The sequence below is a fragment of the Odocoileus virginianus genome, chromosome 8, assembly GCF_023699985.2.
Source record: "Odocoileus virginianus isolate 20LAN1187 ecotype Illinois chromosome 8, Ovbor_1.2, whole genome shotgun sequence".
NCBI classification, from domain to species: domain Eukaryota; kingdom Metazoa; phylum Chordata; class Mammalia; order Artiodactyla; family Cervidae; genus Odocoileus; species Odocoileus virginianus.
Window position 1 is genome coordinate 75635546 of NC_069681.1, and position 22487 is coordinate 75658032.

General features: G+C 48.1%; 1 long non-coding RNA gene and 1 other non-coding gene across 2 annotated transcripts; one reads left to right on the plus strand and one right to left on the minus strand.

The window, feature by feature from the left end:
* The first annotated feature begins 379 nt into the window (after positions 1 to 379).
* LOC139036355 (uncharacterized) lies at positions 380 to 8881 on the plus strand. The gene is made up of 3 exons (XR_011489111.1): positions 380 to 1129; positions 2529 to 2583; positions 2952 to 8881. It is a non-coding gene; the product is annotated as an uncharacterized lncRNA (long non-coding RNA).
* A 5715-nt stretch (positions 8882 to 14596) lies between these two features.
* TRNAG-UCC (transfer RNA glycine (anticodon UCC)) lies at positions 14597 to 14669 on the minus strand. The gene has a single exon. It is a non-coding gene; the product is annotated as a tRNA-Gly (tRNA).
* Between the last annotated feature and the right edge of the window lie 7818 nt (positions 14670 to 22487).

Below are 22487 nucleotides of genomic sequence, written 5' to 3' on the forward strand. Positions count from 1 at the left end.
ATCGACCAACCCGCATTTACCGAGCATCGGCTCTGTGCTCAGCCCTGATGACCCAGACATGATGGAGAAAGGGGACTCCTGAAAGGGGACATGGGTCTGGGCTCCCCCTATTCCAGAAGGATCCTTCACTGGACCCGTTAGGAGGCTGGAGGGAGTTGGCCTGGTTGCCAGGTTTGCTGATAACACTCATATATACAAGAGTGTAGCAACCTCTATGATGGGCTGGGCAGACATGGAAGCCCAAGCTTCATTGGTGAATATTAGAAAGGTCTCAGCCCTCACAGAACTTATATTAAGTCCCCCAGGGAATGTGACATTTGCAACCTGAATATTTTCTAATCCTTCTTGTGTGTGTGTGTGCGCTCAGTCATGTCTGACTCTTTGCAACCCCATGGACTGTAGCTCGCCAGGTTCCTCTGTCCGTGGGTTTCTCCAGTCAAGAATACTAGAGTGGGTTGCCATTTCCTTCTCCAGAGGATCTTCCCGACCCAGGAATCCAACCCACATCTCTTGCATCTCCTGCACTGGCAGGTGGATTCTTCACCACTAGCACCACCTGGGAAGCCCCAGGGAGACTTGGTCCCAGTGATTTTCTAGAGAGTTAGGAAGATATCCTCACTTCTCAGATCCCCAGGGTAGCTAAAGGGCAAACAATATACTTTCTCTCAAAGAGCTGGACCCCAAAGACAGAGCCTGCCAGCCGTCTCACCACTTCCTGCTGTGTGAGGCAGGCCTGTCACAAAGGCAGATTTGGCTCCTACCTGAGGCTGCAGCAAAGCCACCTGTTTCTGGAAGATGACTCGGAGGTGACCTCTTAGGGAGGACAGGAAGATGGTCTGACAGTGACGAGGCAGAGGCCCGGCCACAGGGCCCAGCGTCCAGCTGAGAAGGCCTTGCTGGCCTCTCAGGGCTGGTGTGTCCCATCCCTGTGCTGAAGCAGTGATGGGGGGGTGGGTACTTCTGGAAAAGAAGAGGGACAAGGTCTTTGTCTTGAGATGTGGTTAGAGGAATATTCCTCCCCCGGGAATAGGAACGGAAGCATAAGGCAAATGAAGTTTCAGGAGGGACTCAGGACCAAGAATCCAGCCCAGGATGTCTCAGCTGTGGCTCTCTGGACATTTGGGGCCAGGTACCTAATTCTTTGTTGTGTGTGTGTGTTGGGGTGGGGGGTGAGTGTTGTCCTGTGTCTTGTGGAAAGCTCAGCAGTGTTCCCTGGCCTCTGCCCGTTAGATGTGGTAGCCTCCCGCACCCCCAGCTTTGGTGACCAAAAAATGCCAGGTGTCCCCGGGGTACAGAATCGCTCCTGGTTGAGAGTCTCGGTCCAGCTGTCTCCTGGAGCAAGTGTCCCCCGCGTCTGCCTGGCCGGCTCCCAGACCCCACCTCCTCTTCCCCTGTGTCAGGACTCTCCTGTTTTTAGCTCTGAAACCCCCACGCCCCTTCAGGCACAGGAGACCTGGGACAGGTGGTCATTCTCCGGACTCCCCCTCGTCGGCAGGAGGCCCCCCCCACTGTCCTTGAGTCCATGAGTACTGTCACCCGGCCCCTGCATTCCCGTCCCTGTAATCCTACTGTCCACTTCCTCCGTAACGCAGCACTTCTGGCCTCCTGACATACTATTTGGGCTTCCCAGGTGGCGCTAGTGGTAGAGAAACCGCTCCTGCCAATGCAGAAGCCTCTTCCCTAGGTCGGGAAGATCCCCTGGAGAAGGAAATGGCAATCTGCTCCAGTACTCTTACCTGGAGAATCCCATGGATAGAGGAGCCTGGTGGGCTACAGTTAGTTCATGGGGCCACATCAACTGAAGCGACTTGGCATACTGTTTACTTTCGTGTGTTATTTACTGCCCTCCCCTCCTCTGCCAACCCCCCCACCACCACCACACACACCCATAAAAGCTACTTAGGAGCTGGGATCTCTGCTTATTTTATGGCTGTGTCCCAAGCACCCATAATAGTGAAGGCCCATGGGGGATGCTGAAGCAGCGTTGTTGTTTGAAGGATCAGGACTCGAAAACCATCATGAGTATCTGTGACTTCTGTCATTGCTCCACTGGTGGTTATTTCCACTTTCCCAGCATGGTTCTGCTGGCCACAGGAAGGGTCGTTAAGGCACAACTGTGCCCAGACCAGCCCTCAGGCCACCTCCAGAACCACCCACCCCGACCCCGCCCTGATCACATCCATTGCCAACCTGGGTGGACAAGGACAAAGCAATTATAAATCTGATCCTTCCTTCTTCAGTATTGGGATTAAATCCAGGCAGTAGGATTGTGGATGATTTTTGACATTTCTGCATTTTTTTTTCTTCAGATTTACCACAATGAACTTGCATTTACTTAATGATGAGAAAAAAAAAAACACGGAAAAATATAAACCTTACTCAGTTTGTGATTTTCATCTTGAAGGTCCCAAATAGGGGCTGGGGTCAGGCTCTTCTGTAGGACACGCTGAGGTCTGCCTGCAGGGGTGGGGGGGGTCCCCCATCAGTGAGCGGTCTGTGAAATGGGCTGTTGACTTCTTGTTTTTCAGATTGTTTGCAAGGATCAGTGGACATCCTGGATACACCAGACAGCCAGTGGCAGAGGTGCGGGAATGGGCTTATTGTTAGGGCAGCTCTGACCAGCCCCCAGAAGTGTGTCATGGCCTAGGAGGTCTGAACAGTTACCCCGTATCTCCAAGGGATCATGCCACAGGAAACCTGACTTTGAGGCTGTCATTCAGCTACCATCACCGTCAGGCCTGTGATTAGCCATGTCTGGTGGGCTTCAGAGGCCCTGCTTGGCTGCCGCCTAGCAGCCAAGCTCCCAGGACCCCATTAGGAGAGGCACCGATGCCCTGGTTTCTCATGAGAGACCATCGTGACATGTATTAACAGCTCTGAAATCCTGAGACCCACCAGGCCTGACGTTAATAAGCAATGTTCCCCCTGTTTCTTTCCTGTTCCCTCTCCAGAAGTGGCTCCTCGTGAAGAAGATTGTCATGACAACCTGAGCTCGGGTACCACAGCAGGCGGGCAGCCACCGAGGGGCCCCGCGTCCGGATGAAAGAGCCTGATGAAGTTGAGGCTGTGGAGCTCGGCGGTGTGAAATCCAAGTGAATGTCGAAGGTCACGGCTGGTTTCATGAACAGAAAGCTGGGTTAGGGGCTTCTCCACACACAGGCTCCTGGCCCCGGAGAGGTCTGAAGGATGCTCAGAGCCTGCGTGGACCTGGTCCTGCCCCGGGGTTTCTGGTCTCTTTGTGCCTTCAACCCAGGTAACCTTGGTGCCAACAGGGGAGCAGCGCTCCTTTGATGCCTCTGACCCCGAGCTGTTGGAGGAAGCAGGTTGCTGATCCCAGCAGAGCTGTGAGAGCGCTGTACAAAGCCTGGCGTGCTGTTTGGGACAGTGAGTTCTCTGTGGTCTGGAAAAGAAAGAGCAGGCCCAGTCTCCTCTCCTGGCTGTGCGGGCAACCTCTTAGCCTCCAGACCCCTATCCAGTCTCCAAGGTGGAGCTCCTCCTGCCTGGAGGCAGACGACCCCCCCACCCAAGGCACTCTTCCTAGTCCTTCTGACCAGAAGATCCGAGATCCCTGGAAACCAGCTTCTGCAGTGGAAAGGACAGGCCTTGCTTGTCAGGATGCCCTGGATGGAATCCCGACCCTGTCCCCCACCCTATGTGGCCTCGGGCAAGTCACAGAAACTTCTCCAAAATGCATGCTCTCTCTCACACTCCGGGTTTCCAGGCCCAAGCGGCACTAGGCTGACCTCTCAGCGGACACTTCTAAGCGCTATACACACGCCCCTCACCTGGTCCCCACTATGGACCAGCTCTATTATCATTAAGTTCCATTTTATAGATCAGGAAACTGAGGTCCAGAGATGTTAGAGTTCTTGCCCCAAATTGCACACCCATGAGAGGCAGAGCCCAGAATTGGACCCAGGCGGTCTGACTCCACATCTGTAAATAGTTAGCCCCATGTTGGATTGTTCTAGAGCCTACACCAGCTCCTGCAGGACCCTCACAAATCTTGGCTTTCACCACGCGCCCCTGTCCCTACGTTCCACTCACCCAGGCCTTCCTGAAGCAGCCAAGCCCACACTGACCTCGGGGCCTTTGAGTCCGCAGACCCACTGCCCAGGTCTCCCTCCTCCTCAGCGCCTGGCTGCATCCTCTGCCTTTGCCCCTCTGCCTACACACCTCCTCACAGGCTATGGGACCAAGAAGGGAATCGCCGAGTCTTCCGTCTCGGCCTCCTGTTAACTTGGAGGTGTAACTAGCCGGTCCGTTCCCACCAGGGGATCTCACTGTCACCCACTCCTGTCTGCTCTGGGCGGTGATCCATTCCATGCTCTAGTCCCAGTCCATGCCCCCTTGTGGTCCACAGTCAGCTCGATTTAGGTCAAATCCTCTAGCTTGTTTTCTCATCTGTAAAATGGAAGAAACAACACTGACATCCTAGGGCTGTTGTTCGGAGCCAACGAGAGAGTGTACACATGGCCTGCATGGCCCTCAGCTTCTGTCATTATTAGCATCACAGCGGAGGTGGGGGCGGTGATGGGGGAACTTGTTTGCAAACAGCTGTCCTACTAAGGAAACTTCACACACACAGAAACACAGAACTATAGCAATCCTGGAATGGCATCCCAGCCATTTCTTCACCTGGATCTCAGACCTATTTGTCTGCCTGTTTTGAAAACTGGAAAGGCTGCATATAAAATTATAGAGATAATCTGAGCTTTTATATGACGTTATCTGCCTGACTCTAGAGATTTACTTTTGCTTCGAGTAGGCACTTCGGCCAGGGGTAGATTATCTTAATCCGTCCTGGATGAGCTGATTCAAAGCTGGTTTCAGTCTGTGAAGGCTGGCCCATTCCTGGTTCACCCTTGTGGCCGGCAGTAACCCCTCTGTTGCCCCACCCAAAGGCCTGGAGCATTTCCTAAGCCCCCTCTGCTTCTTGGCAGAACCCAAACCCAAATGTTTGTTTCTGCAGTCTCTTTTCAGTAGACTGAAAGTTCTAACCAATTCCTCAGCCCCTCATCTGGCACATAGAAATTGGCAAATGCCTTGTGGGGAAGGGGACGGGAAGGCTACCCTCTCTGTAATACCCTCATCTTCTTGATTTTGGCCCCTCAAATCCCAGCACCCCCGGGAGCACTCTGATACCTTCAAAAAAGTTTGTAAAAAATATTTTATCTGGTTTTTCTAGCCTCAAGAGAGGCGGGTTGGATCCTTAGTTATCTCAAGGTGGGGGTTGATATGATATAAGCTAGTCCACCATATTGGAAGTGAGCATCTCTATTTGAGTTATTCCTCATTTATGTTTTTTTCCCTAATTGTTCTGTTTCCCAGTGCTTTGGGTTTTTTAAAATTTATATCTATTTTAATTGTAGGGTAATTACTTTACAATGTTGTGTTTGTTTTCTGCCATACATCAACGTGAATCAGCCACAAGTATCTTATGCTTCGTTAATTTAAAGGTCTCACCAGAGTGTCTGGGGGAGGTGAGAATCCACATGTTTCATGCTGGTTCAGGATCGAATTCCTCAGGAGGCAGACAGGGAGGGTGAGGAGGGTGTCTGGCCATGGATTCAGGTGGCACCTTGTCCTAAACCAAGGTCAAAGAAGGTATGTGGACTGAAGGTTTCTACAGCAGCTGAATTCTCCAGGCATTTTTCTTCAACAAGTCCACAAACTAGTTCGATTAATGCTAACTTTTCCTCCAGATAATGCAGTTTAGAAGCAAGGTAAGAGGGCCATCTCCTGGTAAGAAATATGGTGATGTTGAGGCCTACAGAGATTCTCAAACTGTGCAGGACCCCGAGGGTCCCGAGAAGAGCAGGTTTGGGAAGGTGTTCAGAGGGAGTGGGGCCCTGTCTCTGTCTTCAACCAGTCCAGCTCCCTCTTGGTCTATTTTATGCACTGGGTTTCTGACGGAGGTTTCCACCATGTGGACTCTGAGAAATTGTTCCATCAAAAAACTTTGAAACAGTTTCATCTTATTGATAATCTGAGTTCTCTAGACAGAAGTGACTTTCCTAGGGCCGTACAAACGGTTCCTGTAAAGCCAGGACATAAACCAGATGTTCTGATCATGGATCAGGCACTTTCCACCACCTCACATGGAGTCACCTGGAGATTCAGTTTCCCAGAAGGTCCTTTGCCTTAAAAACAATGTTTCTCTTAAAGATCACTGTTACTTGCTTTTTGTAGAGTTCTGCGGGCCCTTCTCACAAGCTCCCCCTAGAGGACATGGAATGAACAAAGCTGCCATCTTTCTACTGAGGGGACCAGAGGCAGCAGACCTCCCTGGAAGCAGTGATGCCCTGCCTCAGAGACCCCAGGAAACCCTGCATCTTAGCTCCCAACAAGTCAGGCCACCTCACTGGTTCCTTCTCCTCCATAAAATTAGAAATCCAGAAGGCCAAAGATCTTTGCACCTTCTTGTGGAAGGCCCCTCACAGAATCTCCCCCAAAAGGGCTTGAATCACCTGGATATGGACACATGATCCTTCCTTCTCTTGGGAAGCCAAGGATGTCAACAGCTCCAAGAGAGGAGCTCTGTCTCTGAGACCAGGGAGGAGGATATACAGCATCAGTGTTCTGGGCTAAAGTGTGCAGTGCTTAGTTGCTCAATAATATCTGACTCTTTGCGACTCCATGGACTCCTCTGTCCATGGGATTCTCCAGGCAAGAATACTGGAGTGGGTGGCCATGCCCTCCTCCAGGGGATCTTCCCAACCCAGGGATCGAAACCAGGCTAAACTGTGTCCCCCCCCCCCCCCCACCCCCACCACCCAAATTCCTGTGCTTCCCCTGATAGCTCAGTTGGTAAAGAACCCACCTGCAATGCAGGAGACCGCGGTTCAACTCCTGGGTCGGGAAGATCCATTGGAGAAGGGATAGGTTGCCCACTCCAGTATTCTTGGGCTTCCCTTGTGGCTCAGCTGGTAAAGAATCCACCTACAATTCGGGAGACATAGATTCGATCCCTGGGTTGGGAAGATTCCCTGGAGAAGGGAACAGCTACCCACTCCAGTATTCTGGCTGGGAGAATCCCATGGACTGTATAGTCTATGGGGTCACAAAGAGTCGGACACAACTGAGCGACTTTCACTTTCACCCAAATTCCTATATTGAAGTCCTAACTCCCAGTACCTCAGAATGTGACTGTATTGGATGCAGGACCTTTAAGGAGGTTAATTAAGATACTGAGATCACCATTTTGGGTCTTAGTCCAATATGACTGGTGCCCTTGTGAGAAGCCAAGGGGAGAAGCCACAGGAGAAATCAGATCTGCTGACACCAGGATCTTGGATCTCAGCCTCCAGAGCCGTGAGGAAATGAATGTCTGTTGTCTGTCACCCAGCCTGTGGCCCCTTGTTACGGTGGCCCTAGCAATCTAACATAATTGGCAAATTCCCTGCTCAGCAGCGTCCCCCACCTCGTTGGGAATTACTCCTGTTTGCTCTTTTGACAATCTCTCCTGTGAATGAATTGGAGTGAAATTCAATCCTTAGAAAGAGTGAGATAAATAAAGTTATAATGAGATGCTGCTATGGACCTACCATTTCTGCCCTGGGGGAGAAGTCACCGCAATGAAGACCCAGTGTGGCCAAAATTAAATAAGATAAAATAAAGATATTTAAGTTCTTTGTCCTCAACTGCAAAAGTAGGATTAAAACAGCTTCCTTGCCCTGGTGCTGTAAGCATTGTGTTCAGTACATAGTTAAGCTCGGGCATAGTTTTTGAAAATAACATACAGTTGCATGACATACAGGCATAAACATATCTATTTCATGAATATCCTGTGACAAAGCTGAATGTAGAGATCTGGGCTTCCCAGGTAGTGCTAGTGGTAAGGAACCCACCTACCAATGCAGGAGACTTAAGAGCCGTGGGTTCGATCCCCGGGTCAGGAAGACCCCCTGAAGGAGGGCATGGCACCCCACTCCAGTTTTCTTGCCTGCAGAATCCCACGGACAGAGGAACCTGGAGAGCTCCAGTCCATAGGGTCACAAGAGTCAGACACGTCGGAGGCGACTTAGCACGCACACAATGAAAGGATACAATAGCAGTTGATTTTTCATTGAGAGGGCAAAAGTGGTGTCTTTCTCCAGCCCAGAACCAAGAGTTGGTCAGAGGAAAGGATGGGGGACGATTTCAACAGATAAATAACCAAATGTCTGAAGAGAATTTGCAAACACAATGGATTTCCTTCCCAAGGACTGGAAGTGGCGTGGGCAGTTGGGCAACGAAGGAGCTGCAGTCATTTTCCGCTCCATTTCTACAGACAGCAACAGAAACATGATGGCGGAGAACAACGCCAAGTGACAATCTTCATTTCATTCCTCGGGGATAGAAAACACACCCGTTTATTAAGTCTTTAAAAGCTGTAACCACAGATTGCGGCAACAAGACGTGACAGAGAAGAGAGCTTGGGTTGAGCCAGCCGTATGTGGCAACTGAGTGAAAAGACGATTCCCGTCTGGTGGAGCAGCAGCCAGGCCCTGGGAAGAGCATGAACAAAGAGCTTCTCATTTACAGCGGAGATGCTGACATGCAGTGTGTTTTCCTTGGCAGACGGGCAAGTTCCCCAGAAAAAGAAGATTAATGCAAGCAGGGAATACGAACACACTCTAGCAAACCATGTCCATTTTCTGCCTGGGGAGATCTCTGAGAAAACGGATGGCCTTGGCTGTTGATTAGGAAGACGTGAACAAGTTCTGCCCTAGGACCTTCTCCCGCGTCTCCACTCTGCCCAACCTGACTTTCACAGTGAAGTCTCTCCTGTCTCAACATCCCTGGGCAAGAGGCAGCCCACTTGAATTCATTTCACCACAAATGGAGACTTTCCCATATAAATTTCTAACAGTTGGTCAATAAATACTTGTTGAGTGAAGATTTTTTTTTTTTTTTCACTGTAGTCACTGAATCTGCTTCTAGACACAGAGGCTACTGATTATGAGCAAGGATTTTAAAGTCAGACTAATGAAGATTCAAAAACTTGCTCTAACCCCATTTTAGCTGTGTGACCTTGGGGAAGGTGTTGAACTCCTCTTAATGTAGTTTTATCATCTTTTAAATAGGCATGATGGGGCCTATCTGGTGGTCCAATGGCTAAGACTCTGAGCCCCCAAAGCAGGGGGCTCAGATTTGATCCCTGGTCAGGGAACTAGATCCCACATGGCATAACTAAGAGTTCACCTGCCACAACTAAAGATCCTGCATGCCGCAACTAAGACCCAGCATAGCCAGATAAATAAATAAACAAAATAGGCATGAGTTCAGTTCAGTTCAGTTCAGTCGCTCAGTCGTGTCTGACTCTTTGCGACCCCATGAACCACAGCATGCCAGGCCTCCCTGTCCATCACCAACTCCCGGAGTTTACTCAAACCCATGTCCATCGAGTTGGTGATGCCATCCAACCATCTCATCCTCTATCATCACCTTCCCCTCCTGCTCCCAATCCCTCCCAGCATCAGGGTCTTTTCCAGTGAGTCAACTCTTCGCATGAGGTGGCCAAAGTACTGGAGTTTCAGCTTCAGCATCAGTCCTTCCAATAAACACCCAGGACTGATGTCCTTTAGGATGGACTGGTTGGATCTCCTTGCAGTCCAAGGGACTCTCAAGAGTCTTCTCCAACACCACAGTTCATAAGCATCAATTTTTCAGCACTCAACTTTCTTCACAGTCCAACTCTCACATCTATACATGACCACTGGAAAAACCATAGCCTTGACCAGACGGACCTTTGTTGACAAAGTAATGTCTCTGCTTTTTAATATGCTATCATAACTTTCCTTCCAAGGAGAAAGCGTCCTTTAATTTCATGGCTGCAGTCACCATCTGCAGTGATTTTGGAGCCCCCCAAAATAAAGTCTGACACTGTTTCCACTGCCTTCCCATCTATTTCCCATGACGTGATGGGACCAGATGCCAGGATCTTAGTTTTCTGAATGTTAAGCTTTAAGCCAACTTTTTCACTCTCCTCTTTCACTTTCATCAAGAGGCTTTTTAGTTCATCTTCACTTTCTGCCATAAGGATGGTGTCATCTGCATATCTGAGGTTATTGATATTTCTCCCAGCAATCTTGATTCCAGCTTGTGCTTCTAACAGCCCAGCATTTCTCATGATGTACTCTGCATACAAGTTAAATAAGCGGCATGACAATGTACAAAAAAAGTCTGTAAAGTACAGAGCACAGAACATAGCAAACTCCTCTTTCAGTACATATATGTTATATTATCACTACGACCATACCTCAGTGCAGGTAGCCATCATCTGTCCCCTGTTGGCTGCAAAGCCCCCAACTCATCTCCCTGACTCCAGCATTTCCCGACACCCCAGAGTATTCCAAACACTAGGACCAGAGTGATCTTCCAGCACACAAATCTAATTGGTATTAAGGAGATCCAAAAATCCTATCTTCAAAAAAAACTGATCATAAATTGTCAAAACCAACTTTGCCTGAGTTCATGAAATTATCCAAAGGCTTGTAGTCATCTGGGAAGCTTACAAATGGCTAAATCTTGTAAGAACAGTGAAATTTATGGGGTTTTAACTTGCTCTATTCCAGTCTTTCCACTTCCAGCTCCATGGTTGCCTTGAAAAACCAGTCATAGTAACACCAGCAACCTGATAGCCACCAGACTGGTGGAGATAGCGCTGGAGTTCCTTTAAAGCTTCATTTCCAGGGAACCATCAGTATCTGACCTCTTTGGTAGTTCCCTGCAAGTGTCCACCTGTGAAGTCATCTTTATTTCACCTGACTTGGTGTTCATTCCATGCAAAAAGCCTTTTCCCTGGGGCTGGGTGGAAGGGCTGGGTGTTGTGGACAGTGGTTGTCAAAAAAAGAAATTAAAGGCAACAGTTTAACTTTGCAGCTGGGTGCTTTGTGGCCGCCTGAGGCAGTGAACAGTTGGGACAAACAATTAGCTGGCCAAAAAGCTTAAAGGGAAAGGCTGAGGAACGAATTTCCAAACGGGCTTTGAAAAACTTCGACACTTTCCTGGGCGTCTCGCAGGCCATGCGGACCTGAAGGGCTGTGAGTGTGCCCAGGGCTGTGTGGGGTGTTGCAGTTCAGTCACCCAGTCGTGTCCGACTCCTTGCGACCCCATGGACTGCAGCATGCCAGGGCTATGGAAATGCTCTCAAAGCACCTCAAAAGGCCCTAAGCTCTCACCTCTCCCCGACCTTGATGCGCTGCACAACCAGGAAGTGATAGCTAAGACATACCTGTCAACTTCCTGGCTGAGCGTTGAAGATGAGCCCCTCCGGGCACAAAGAGCCCTTGGCAACGAATGAAAGATTTTTTGGTTATAGAAATTTAAGGAAATCTCTGTCCATTCATTAACTGACCAGTGAGCTAAAGAGTTTAGTGGCTAAACACGAAAAAGATGATAGATTTTGCAAAATTCATTCAGAAAAGGTATTAAAACAGCAACAACAACAAACCCTGGAGACAGGGCAGAATCTGATTTTCGGAGTTATGTCACATTACCATTGTTGCTGTTCAGTCACTGAGTCGTGTCTAACTCTGCAACTCCTTGCAAGGCAGCACACCAGGCTTTCCTGTCCTTCACCATCTCCTGGAGTTTGTTGAAATGCATGTCCGTTGAGTCAGTGATGCTACCTAACCATCTCATCCTCTGTCGCACCCTTCTCCTCCTGCCCTCTATCTTTCCCAATATCAGGGTCTTTTCCAATATCACATTACATCATTTTAAATGTAATCAAGAAAGGAGGAGGGTCTTCCCTGGTGGTCCAGGGATTAAGCCCCCGAGCTTTCAATGCAGGGGGCACTGGTTCAATCCCTGGTCAGGGAACTAAGATCGCAGATGCCTCACAGTGCTGGCCAAATAAATAAATAGCAATTAAAAAAAGAAGAAGAAGAAGGAGGAGGAGAAAATAAGACTCCTGTGAAAGGGGAAGTTACCATGTGCCAGACACTGAGCAAATGCTCTGCACTTGCCAGCTCAGGTAACTCTCATAGCCACCTGCAAGGGCATTGTTCTTATGTTACAGACTATTAAAACCCAGTCCCAGGGGGTTAGCCTGATGTGGTCATACAGCCCGGAAGTGGCAGGGGAGGCAGGGCGTGGCCCCCAAGAGTCTGGCAGGAGCACCCCCTCTCCACCTTTGGGCCGATCTGCCTGGGGACCACCTGTTGTGTCTTTAGAACACCCGAGAGCTGTTTGAGGTAGTCATTAGCTGAATAAACGCTTTTCAGCAAGGGGTAATCATTATATTAATTACCATAATAATCAGGTTCATCAGGCACTGGGTGCCACACTTCCTAACAGAATAGAAGTGCTCTCGGTGCTTTTCACAGGCACCAGGCGGCAACACAGCCCTCCAGCTTCACTGGATATTCGTGAATGCTTCCTGACCAAAAGTCCTGGGCCCCTTGGAAAGTCACCGGAGCAAAGTTCAAGCCCATGAGTTTCCAAGTGTCACTTCAGTAGGTTTCCATCTGGAGGCAGTGTGATGCTGGCGTCACCCTCGGGCCCCTGTCACCGACAGACCTGTGTTAATGCCAAACTGGTAGGTGGAGCCCAAGGGGCTTTTTTTTTTCAAATGGCTCAACTGTGAACTGGTTAACTTTTGCTTGTGTTCCGTAACTCTCAAAAACTTGAATATGTTCAGGGTTAAAAGACTGTCTCAACATCTCTGTCTCCTAGCTAAGGAGTACAGTATTAGAGTTCACCGTGTGCCATAACCTGAAGGTGACATTCTGACCCAACTTCGGAATAAATAAACTTAAAACAGAATTTCACAAGAAGCAACAATTCCATTATATCTTAAATTTTAAGAGCTTTTAACTTTGTCTTTTTTCTCCCCTCATAACCATTAGTGTTGATGGAGCATGGAAATCATCTGGGTAAAGAAGAGTGTCCTTTGTTGGCTAATGTTTTTTCCTTTTCCTCACTATTGTGAAATGCAATTTTCTAATAGATGATGTTTAGTGTTCTTTATTCACCTCTCGTAAGGCTCTGTTGAGCATGACAAATGTAGGGATGATTGCTTCTTGGGTTTCACTGAGAAGATAAAACATTAATATATTAAATTGTATTTAATCAAGTTCTTCTACATGAGCCCTTCATTGTTTGGCCTTGTTGACACATGTGAGTTGCCCAGTTTCCAGCTGATGCTACGCTTGCCCTTCAAGGTGCTGGGCACAGTCCAGCTTCTCAGGAGCCGGATTCCCAGGAGGTAGAGCTGGTGTCCCAGGGTGAGCTCCCTTCTACCTGTGGGAACAACAGAGCAGTGGGGTGCCCCTCACCATCTGGGGCAGGAAGGCGTGCTGCTTTCAAATCCCCTCTAGCCTGAACTCCATGCCACACGTGAAGGATTGCAAATTCACTTCCTGTCCCAGCAACTTGTCATGGAAAGTTTGGGGCTGCAAAACAGCCCATCCTTTTATCTTCAAAGCTTGAAAGCTCTTGGATCTAAGGAAATAGCTTATTTGGGTTGAGAAAAGACAATTTGATTTTAGGATGGTTAAACAGAGGGTTAGTGAAAAATTAAAACCAAACAACTGTAAGCTTAATAAAAGATTCGAGTGGTTGTAAATCTGCTGGTGACTCGTTAATGCCACCTAAAAGCAGGCACCCTTCTGTAGAGGATGCAATACTGAGGGGCGTGCTGAGTGAGGGCATAGGAAGCACCTTAGAGGTTCTGATGAGATAGGTTGGGACAGCATGTGTCGGGACAGGACTGTGAACACGAGACAATGACATCGTGGTCCAACATACACATGGGCGTGCGCACACGCGCGCACACACACACACACACACACACTATCTGTGTTTGCAAAAGTTACTTGCCCACTAAGCCAGCAGGACTTCACTAACCACATGGTCTGCCAGGACCCTGACAGTTTAGGTTTTCCCACAGTGATTTAAAATATTATTATTACCAGGCTGTTAAATCACTTACCGTGTGACCTTAGACAAAGTGTCCAACCTTTCTGAGCTTCAATTTCTTAATCTATGAAATTGATTAAAGAATTCCTTGTAGGCAGGCTGTTGGTGAGGAATAGCAATAATGGCTGAAACATCCAGTGCAGCAAGTGGACCACAGTGAGGGCTCAGTACACAGAACGAATTGCTGTGACTTCTATTCTTATTTTTAATCGGGGGATGAAGATCAGGGATTTGAGGGAAATTAATCTCAATTGTTGTTTTAAAAGAAATGTCCTAGCGCTGAAGTAGTTTTTCTTTAAAATGTTGCCTATAGTGTCCTTATCAGAGCTTTAAGACTGTGTGTGTGTGTGTATGATAAATCCTGCTTATGTGTGTGTGCATGCCCACTCACTTAGTTGTGTCTAACTCTTTGTGACCCCAGGGACTGTAGCATACCAGGTTCCTCTGTCCATGGGATTTCCCAAGCAAGAATACTGGAGTGGGTCACCATTCCCTTCTCCAGAGGATCTTCCTGGACCAGGGATTAAACTCATGTCTCTTGAGTTTGCTGAGTTGGCAGGCAGATTCTTTATCACTGAGCCACCTGGGAAGCCCCAAACCCTGCATAAATAGCTATTTTTTAATCTTTTATTTTTTAAAGTAATTTTATTTATTTATTGGCCATACCTCAAGGCATGTGGGATCTTAGTTCCCTGACCAGGGATCGAACCTGTGCCCCCTGCAGTGGAAGTGCAGAGTCATAACCACTAGACCACCAGGGAAGTTCCTAAATCTTTTAAAATGTGTTGTGATTATATGTTTACAGGAAAGAATGGGACATCAGATTTCTGGTTCCTCAAGTAAAGAGCTTGGAAGTTGCCCCTCTGTTCTAGTAAGTCAAAGCTTAACAGACTGAAAATTCAACAACTCTCTAGGATGCAATAAGAGAGGGAGGGGGGACATGGGGCAACCACTGCCCGCAAGACTGGAGACCCAGCCAAGCAAGTACAGGAAGTGGCAGCCACCCAGAGCAGACTCAGTGGGAGCCAGTACTGGGAAAAAAACCTCAGCCGTGATGTTCAAATCCCCTAGATGCTCCATGTAGACAAGTCTGAGAGCTAAAACCTCCAGGGGGACGCCATCATAGCAGACCCCCACAGTCTTGCAGGATTTATCTCCAGGGTCTCAGCCAGGTTCCCACAGTAAAAATCAGAGAAAAGCTCCCTCATGCTCCCAGCAGTGGGAAGGGAAAAGGAACCATGTTAAAATACACCAGACATATTTCTCTTGGGACTGACAGATACACACTGCAATACGTAAAATAGACGACTAATAAGGACATAAGTACAGCACATTGTGCACCCTGTGCTCAGTCATATTTCCTTGCGACCCCATGGACTATAGCCCACCAGGCTCCTCTGTCCATGGAATTTCCCAGGCAAGAATACTGGAATGGGTTACCATTTCCTACTCCAGGGGATCTTCCTGACCTGGGGATTGAACTGGCGTCTTTTATGTCTCCTGCATTGGCAGGCAGATTCTTTACCAGTAGTGCCAGGCAATCTTGGCTAGCACAGGGAATTGTACTCAATACTCTGTAATGATCTGTATGGGAAAAGAATCTAAAAAAGAAAAAAGAGTGGATATATATAAAAATAAATATAAAACTGATTCACTTTTTTATATACCTGAAAATAACAACATGGTAAATCAACTACAGCCCAATAAAAACTTTTAAAATAAAAAGAAATACACCATAGCCCTCTGTTCTTAACAACGCCTGCCCTCAGGGGAAACTAGGTAACCAGAGCCTGGCCTGCTGGGGTATGATCTGAGCCAGGCTGCCTGGGGAAGGGAAATCCCCACCTCCACCCGCCCTAGCCATCCTGTGCCTCCTAAAAGAGGAGGAAAAATAAACTGAGAAACATTTGTGAAGCTCACAGTCCAGAGACACAGGCTCACGGAAACACCGTGACCCTATCATAGGACTAGAATGCTTTCCCACCCTTCACACCTCACCAACACATCACTGAGGGCCTGTTTATGGCTGTTCCCTTTTACCCAGCACATCAAGTCTGGCTATTAAGAAAAAGCACAAGGTCTACCAAAAGGCAGAAATCACAGCCGAAGAGACGGAGCAAGCATTAGAACCAGACATGGAAGGCATGTCGGAATTATCAGACCAGGAATTTAAAAAAACTCGGATGACTATGCTGAGAGTTCTCATGGATAGAGAAGACAGACACAAGGACAGATGGACCTTGTAAGCAGAGAGATGGAAGTCCTAAGAAGGAACCAGAGAGAAGTGCTAGAGATCAAAGGCACTGTAGCAGAAATGAAGAATGCCTTTGATGGGCTTACAGGCAGACCTCATTTTATTGCTCTTTGCTTTATTGAGTGTCACAGACACTGGGTTGTTCTTTTTTTTTAAAAAACAAACTGAAGCAACCCTCCTGCATAGAACTAGTCTATCTGCACCATTCTTTCAACAGCATTTGCTCACTTTGTGTTTCAGTGTCATATATGGGTAATTCTCACAATCTTTCAAACTTTTTTCATTATTATTTGTTAGAGTACTGTATAGTCAGAGATCTTTGATGTTCCTACTGTAATTGTTTTGAGATGTCACACACCCACAGTAGATGGAGAGCTTAACCAATGGCTCCACCAGGACTGTTGCCCTGTCTCCTTCCCTTCTCCTTGAGACACAACAATATTGAAATCAGGCCACTTAATAACCCTACAATGGCCTCTAAGTGTTCAAGTGAAAGAAAGCATTGCACATTTCTCACTTTAAATCAAAGGCTAGAAATGGGGCTTCCCTGGTGGCTCAGAGATAAAGACTGCCTGCCAGTGCAGAAGATGTTTGATATAATGCCATGTTTGATCCCTGGTCTGGGAAGATCCCACATACCATGGAGCAATTAAGTCCCTTCACCACAACTACTGAACCTGTACTCTAGAGGTCAGGAGCCACAACAAGGAATAACCCCCACTCTTCCCAACTAGAGAAAGCTCTCTCGTAGCCACGAAGACCTACCACAATCAAAAAATAAAACAAACAAATAAGTCAATCTTAAAAAAAAAAAATCTATCAATATATTGGGAATTCCCTGGCAGTCCAGTAGTTAGGACTCCAAGCTCTCACTGCCAAGGGTTCAGGTTCAATCCCTGGTTGGGGAAGTGAGATCCCACAAGTGGTGCAGCCAAAAAAAAAAAAATCAATATAATCCATCACATCAACAGACTGAAAAAGGAACACAGGAAGGTTCTGGAAGAGTTATAACCCAGGTCTCACAGTTCCCCACCACACTGCTTTGGGACGATCCAAGCCCTTCTGATCCCACAGAAAGAGGAAGCAACAGCCCAGCTCTTAACTTGAGCCCCCCGAACCCAGCTGAGCTGAGGGACGATGGAAGCAGGGGGACTGGTCTCAGAACTGGAGCCTGGCAACCTGAGGGCCCTGAGGGTTGACGGGCACAGCTCTGGGCAGGAACAGAAGTGATGGGGTGGCTGCAGTGGTTCCAGGTTTCTGTGGTCTACTGGGGGGCTTCCCTCCTCTCCCCTCACACTCATCAAGGCAGACACACAGAGGCCTCCATCTCAGTAACACACGTCAGCAGAGAGGGGAGTGGACAGGTCAGGGAGACAGAGCTCGAGATCCAAACTGCACCTCTGCAGAGAACCACCACTAGAAGAAAGACACCAAGCCAACAGCACGAATCTCAGGAGCAGAACTTTTGGGACAAATGGACCAAGAGGGAAGTTGACACATGTGTGCGCTTAGTTGCTCAGTCGTGTCCCACTCTTTGCACCCCACTGGACTGTAGCCCCCCAGGCTCCTCTGTTCATGGGATTCTCTAGGAAAGAATTCTGGAGTGAATTCTGGAGCCCTCCTCCAGGGGCTCTTCCCAACCCAGGGATTGAACCCAGGGCTCCTGCATTGCAGGCGGATTCTTTACCAGCTGAGCCTGCCAGGGAAGCCCAAATTGACACAATGAATAGGCTCAAAGAGGTGAGGAGGTACAAAAGTAATGCGAACCAGGCAGAGAAGTTATCAGATAGGAAGCAATGCCTGGTCTGCTAAAGGTGGGGCAGGCAGTCATTCCAAGGTCCAGCAAACTTCTCAGCACAGCAGATGGAATTCCAGCCCCCTTTGTCCCTCCCCAGTGAGAGTGGGACAGGTTACGGGGGATGCTGTCAACCCTACCCTTCCTTGGATGCTAAGGGCCTCCTCTGCAGACCTTAAGCAGTCCCCCACCACACGTCCGTGAGCTGCGGTGCTGATGTGGAGGATGGCTCACTGTTCTGTGAAGAGAGTTTGTTTCTTAACCATGGATCTGACTGGGTGACTCTCCAGCCCAAACACGCTCAGTGGCCTTCTGCCATCAGCCAAAGGTTCTCGGAATGACTCATGAGGCCCAAACCACCATCCCAGTTTCTCCTCCTGCCACCGTCCTCCAAACACCTGTTGGTCCTGCAACATGGAAGCCTGCATGAAAGATGTCAAAGCAAAGAGGCCCCTTCCAGGCACTGATTCTGCAGGTCTGTGATCGCCGCCTTGAACTGCTGGAGAGAAGTGGGAGAAATGGCCATGGTCCATGAGCATGTCTGCCTGGGGGCTGGCAAGATGGGGAAGGCTTGCTGTGCTGAGAGAAATGAGCTTCAGCTAGAAGCTCACACATGTAATGTGGTTTTTCATAGCTTCACACCTTGGAAAATGCTGCTGCAACTGCCTAGAAGGTTCCTCCCCACTCCACCCACTGATTAAACTCCTACTCATCCTTCAAGACCCCAGCCCCTCACCAGGAGCCTTAGTGCTTTATTTTCCTTGAGGCTGCAGCTGTGATTTCAGGCATACAACACACGGCGCCGGGGGTGGTCTATGGACCCATCTCTCCAACAGTGAGCGCTTGGAGGGCAGGGACCAACTTTATGCTGCTCTGGATCCACTGTTCCTGTCATGTAGAGACCATTTAATAGATGCTTGAGTCATTAATTAAATACAGATGTCTAGCTAGCTAATTAATCATAGCGGAAAATTATACTCTACTAGGAGATCTGTCCAGGCTGATTCTTTGGAATTCCTGCCTTGAGGGAGAGTAGAATTAGTCTAGTCTGGATTATCCTAGAGGCGGGTCAGCATCATTTAATTACAGGCGCCTGTTAGGCCTCCTCTGAACACCTGTCTGTCTGAGACTGAGGCTCTCCCAGAAGGGTCCCCTAGTTTCCACCGCAGAGGCTACTGCTCCAGCAGTGCCGACCAGTATCCAGCAGGGTGTGCGTCCAAGATTGAAGGGTTGATTTTCACATCTCCTGGACCCCAGATATAATTTTGTTCTGTGGGAGAGAAACTTCATGCTCTTTTATAGGCATAGGACTCCTGCCTATCTGATCAGCCATAATGAACAGTTTTCAGTATACATTTCAGTGTAAATAAATGATTTTCAGCTTCCTTGAGGGTCGGGGCTGTGGATGGTGTGAATCCAGGGGTCTTGGGTACCCTTTGCCATCTTGCCTCTCTGTGCCTCCTCCCACCACCCCACCCAGCCCCCCACACATCCCCTGGCTGCCTCACCTCTGGTCCAGGTGTTTCCTTGACCTGGAAATCTCGACCCACTCCCGCCCAGCCCACCCTCTGATGGTAAACACCTACTCACTGGTCTTTCAAAACTCAGATGCCCATCAGCAGACGAATGGATGAGGAAGCTGTGGTACATATATACCATGGAATATTACTCAGCCATTAAAAAGAATTCATTTGAATCAGTTCTAATGAGATGGATGAAACTGGAGCCCATTATACAGAGCGAAGTAAGCCAGCAAGATAAAGACCATTACTGTATACTAACACATATATATGGAATTTAGAAAGATGGTAACGATAACCCTATATGCAAAACAGAAAAAGAGACTCAGATGTATAGAACAGACTTGTGGACTCTGGGAGAAGGCGAGGGTGGGATGTTTCAAGAGAACAGCATCAAAACATGTATATTATCTAGGGTGAAACAGATCACCAGCCCAGGTTGGGTGCATGAGACAAGTGCTCAGGGGGCCTGGGAAGACCCAGAGGGATCGGGTGGAGAGGGAGGTGGGAGGGGGGACCGGGATGGGGAATACATGTAAATCCATGGCTAGTTCATTTCAGTGTATGACAAAAACCACTGCAATGATGTAAAGTAATTAGCCTCCAACTAATAAAAATAAATGGAAAAAAAATAAATAAAAATAAAAAAAAACAAAACAAAACTCAGGTCAATAGATTAATCTCTACCGCTATTTTAGATTCCACATATAAGCAATATCCTGTGATATTTGTCTTTCTCTGTCTGACTTATTTTGCTCAGTATGTCAAAGGAACAAGAATGGAGTCACAGATGTAGAAAACAAACTTATGCTTCCTAAGAGGGAGGAGGGGTAAATTGAGAGTTTCGGATTGACATATACGAGTACTATCTATTAAACGGATAACTAGTAAGGACCTGCTGAGGGGCTTCCCCGAAGGCTCAGTGGGTAAAGAATCTGCCTACAATGCAGGAGGCACAGGAGACGTGAGTTGATCCCTGGGTCGAGAAGATCCCCTGGAGGAGGAAATGGCAACTAACTCCAGTATTCTTGCCTAGAGAATTCCATGGCCACAGGAGCCTGGGGTGTTGCAGTCCACGGGGTCACAAAGAGTCGGACACGACTGAGCACCTGAGCACACACACTTGCACACATATATAAACTAGATAACTAATAAGGACCTACTGTACAGCACAAGGAATTCTGCTCAATACTCTGTGTGTAATGGTCTCTATGGGAAAAGAATCTAAATAAAATAGTGTCTTCCTTGCAAGGAATGTAAACCTCCTTGGTAGGTTGTAGAGGCCACCTGTGGTTAAGAAAATGATGGAGCTCAATCCTGAGGGATGGACCGAAGTGACGAGCCAGCAGCAGCACAAAAACCCCCATCACAAGAACTTTGGGACTTCCCTGGTGGTCCAGTGGTTAAGAATCCTCTTGCCAATGCAGGGAACTCAAGTTCAATCCCTTGTCCAGGAAGATTCCACATGCCACAGGGCAACTAAGCTTGTGAGCCCGCAGCAACTGAGCCCTCACATCACAGCTACTGAAATCCACCCTCCTAGAGCCTACGCTTCACAAAAAGAGAAACAAACGCAATGAGAAGCCCTCTCACTGAAACTACAGAGGAGCCCCTCGCCACAACTACAGAAAGCCTGCTCACAGCAACGTTGACCCAGCACAGCCAAAAACAAATAAATAAAATGCCATCCATTTACAAAAATAAGAAAGAAGAGCTTTGGAGCCAAGTTCCTAAGTCAGTTGACAGAGGAGAATAAGAATTAAAATGGCACTAACTTTTTGTGGCATTTCTTCCACGGTTGTTCTTCAAGAAACGTCTGTTCAGGAGTTGATATTAAGCTCAGATTTTTTAGGGGAGAGAACTGGTTTTGAAAATTATAGACAGAAAAGCATCGGATTGCCCTCCCCCTCCCCTAAACCTGGCTCTGATCTTAGCATCCCTGTCCAGGCTGAGTGGCCAGGCACACCAGGAGTGACACAAGAGAGGGACTCATAGAATTACAGAAACAGTGTTTCACAGCTGGCTTAGCTTGTAAAGATTAACTTAGAAAAGTAGTAAATGCATACCACTTATGTACTGGCCTCTGTTCTAAAGGCGTCACATGAATTATTTATTGAATCTTGCCAACAACCCTCTAGGGTAGCTACTGTTATATTGTTGTTATTCAGTCACTAATTGTGTCCGACTCTTTGCGACTGCATGGACTGCAGCACGCCAGGCCTCCCTGTCCACCACCAATCCACCACCAACCCCCAGAGCTTGCTCAAACTCATGTCCATCGAGCCAGTGATACATCCAGCCGTCTCATCCTCTGTTGCCCCCTTCTCCTCCTGCCTTTAGTCTTTCCCAGCATCAGGGTCTTTTCCAATGTGTTAGCTCTTTGCATCAGGTGGTCAAAGTATTGGAGCTTCAACATCAGCCCTTTCAATGAATATTTAGGGCTGATTTCCTTTAAGATTGACTGGTTTTATCTCCTTGCAGTCCAAGGGACTCTCAAGAGTCTTCTCCAACGTCACAATTGGAAAGCATCAATTCTTTGGTGTTCAGCCTTCTCTATGGTCCAACTCTCACATCAATACATGATTACTATTATGATCTCCATTTAATAGATAAAGAACCTGGGGCTGAAAACTGTGTCAACTTGTCCTGGGTCTCCCAGCTAGAGAGAGAGACAGCTGGGGAAAGCAGCCAGGTAGCGCCCAGCCTCTGGAGCCCCTACTTTTAACCCCATGCCATCCCACCCTCAGCATGGAGGCCAGAGTAAGGGATGCAAGACAGAGGATGGTCACCTCATCCTTGTGTGGTAATGGAAAGACTAAACTGGATTTGGGGGTGACTCTTTCTGGGTGAGGATGGATGAAGGAAAGGAATGAGGAGCTGGGTCACCTTTGGGGGCTCTGGTCAAAAAGGCAATTGGGTAGGTGATAACTGAGAGCAGCCAGGGGACCAGTGTGGATGCATCCCAGGGAATGTCAAACGTCAGAACTAGGGAGACCCGGAAGACAAGGAA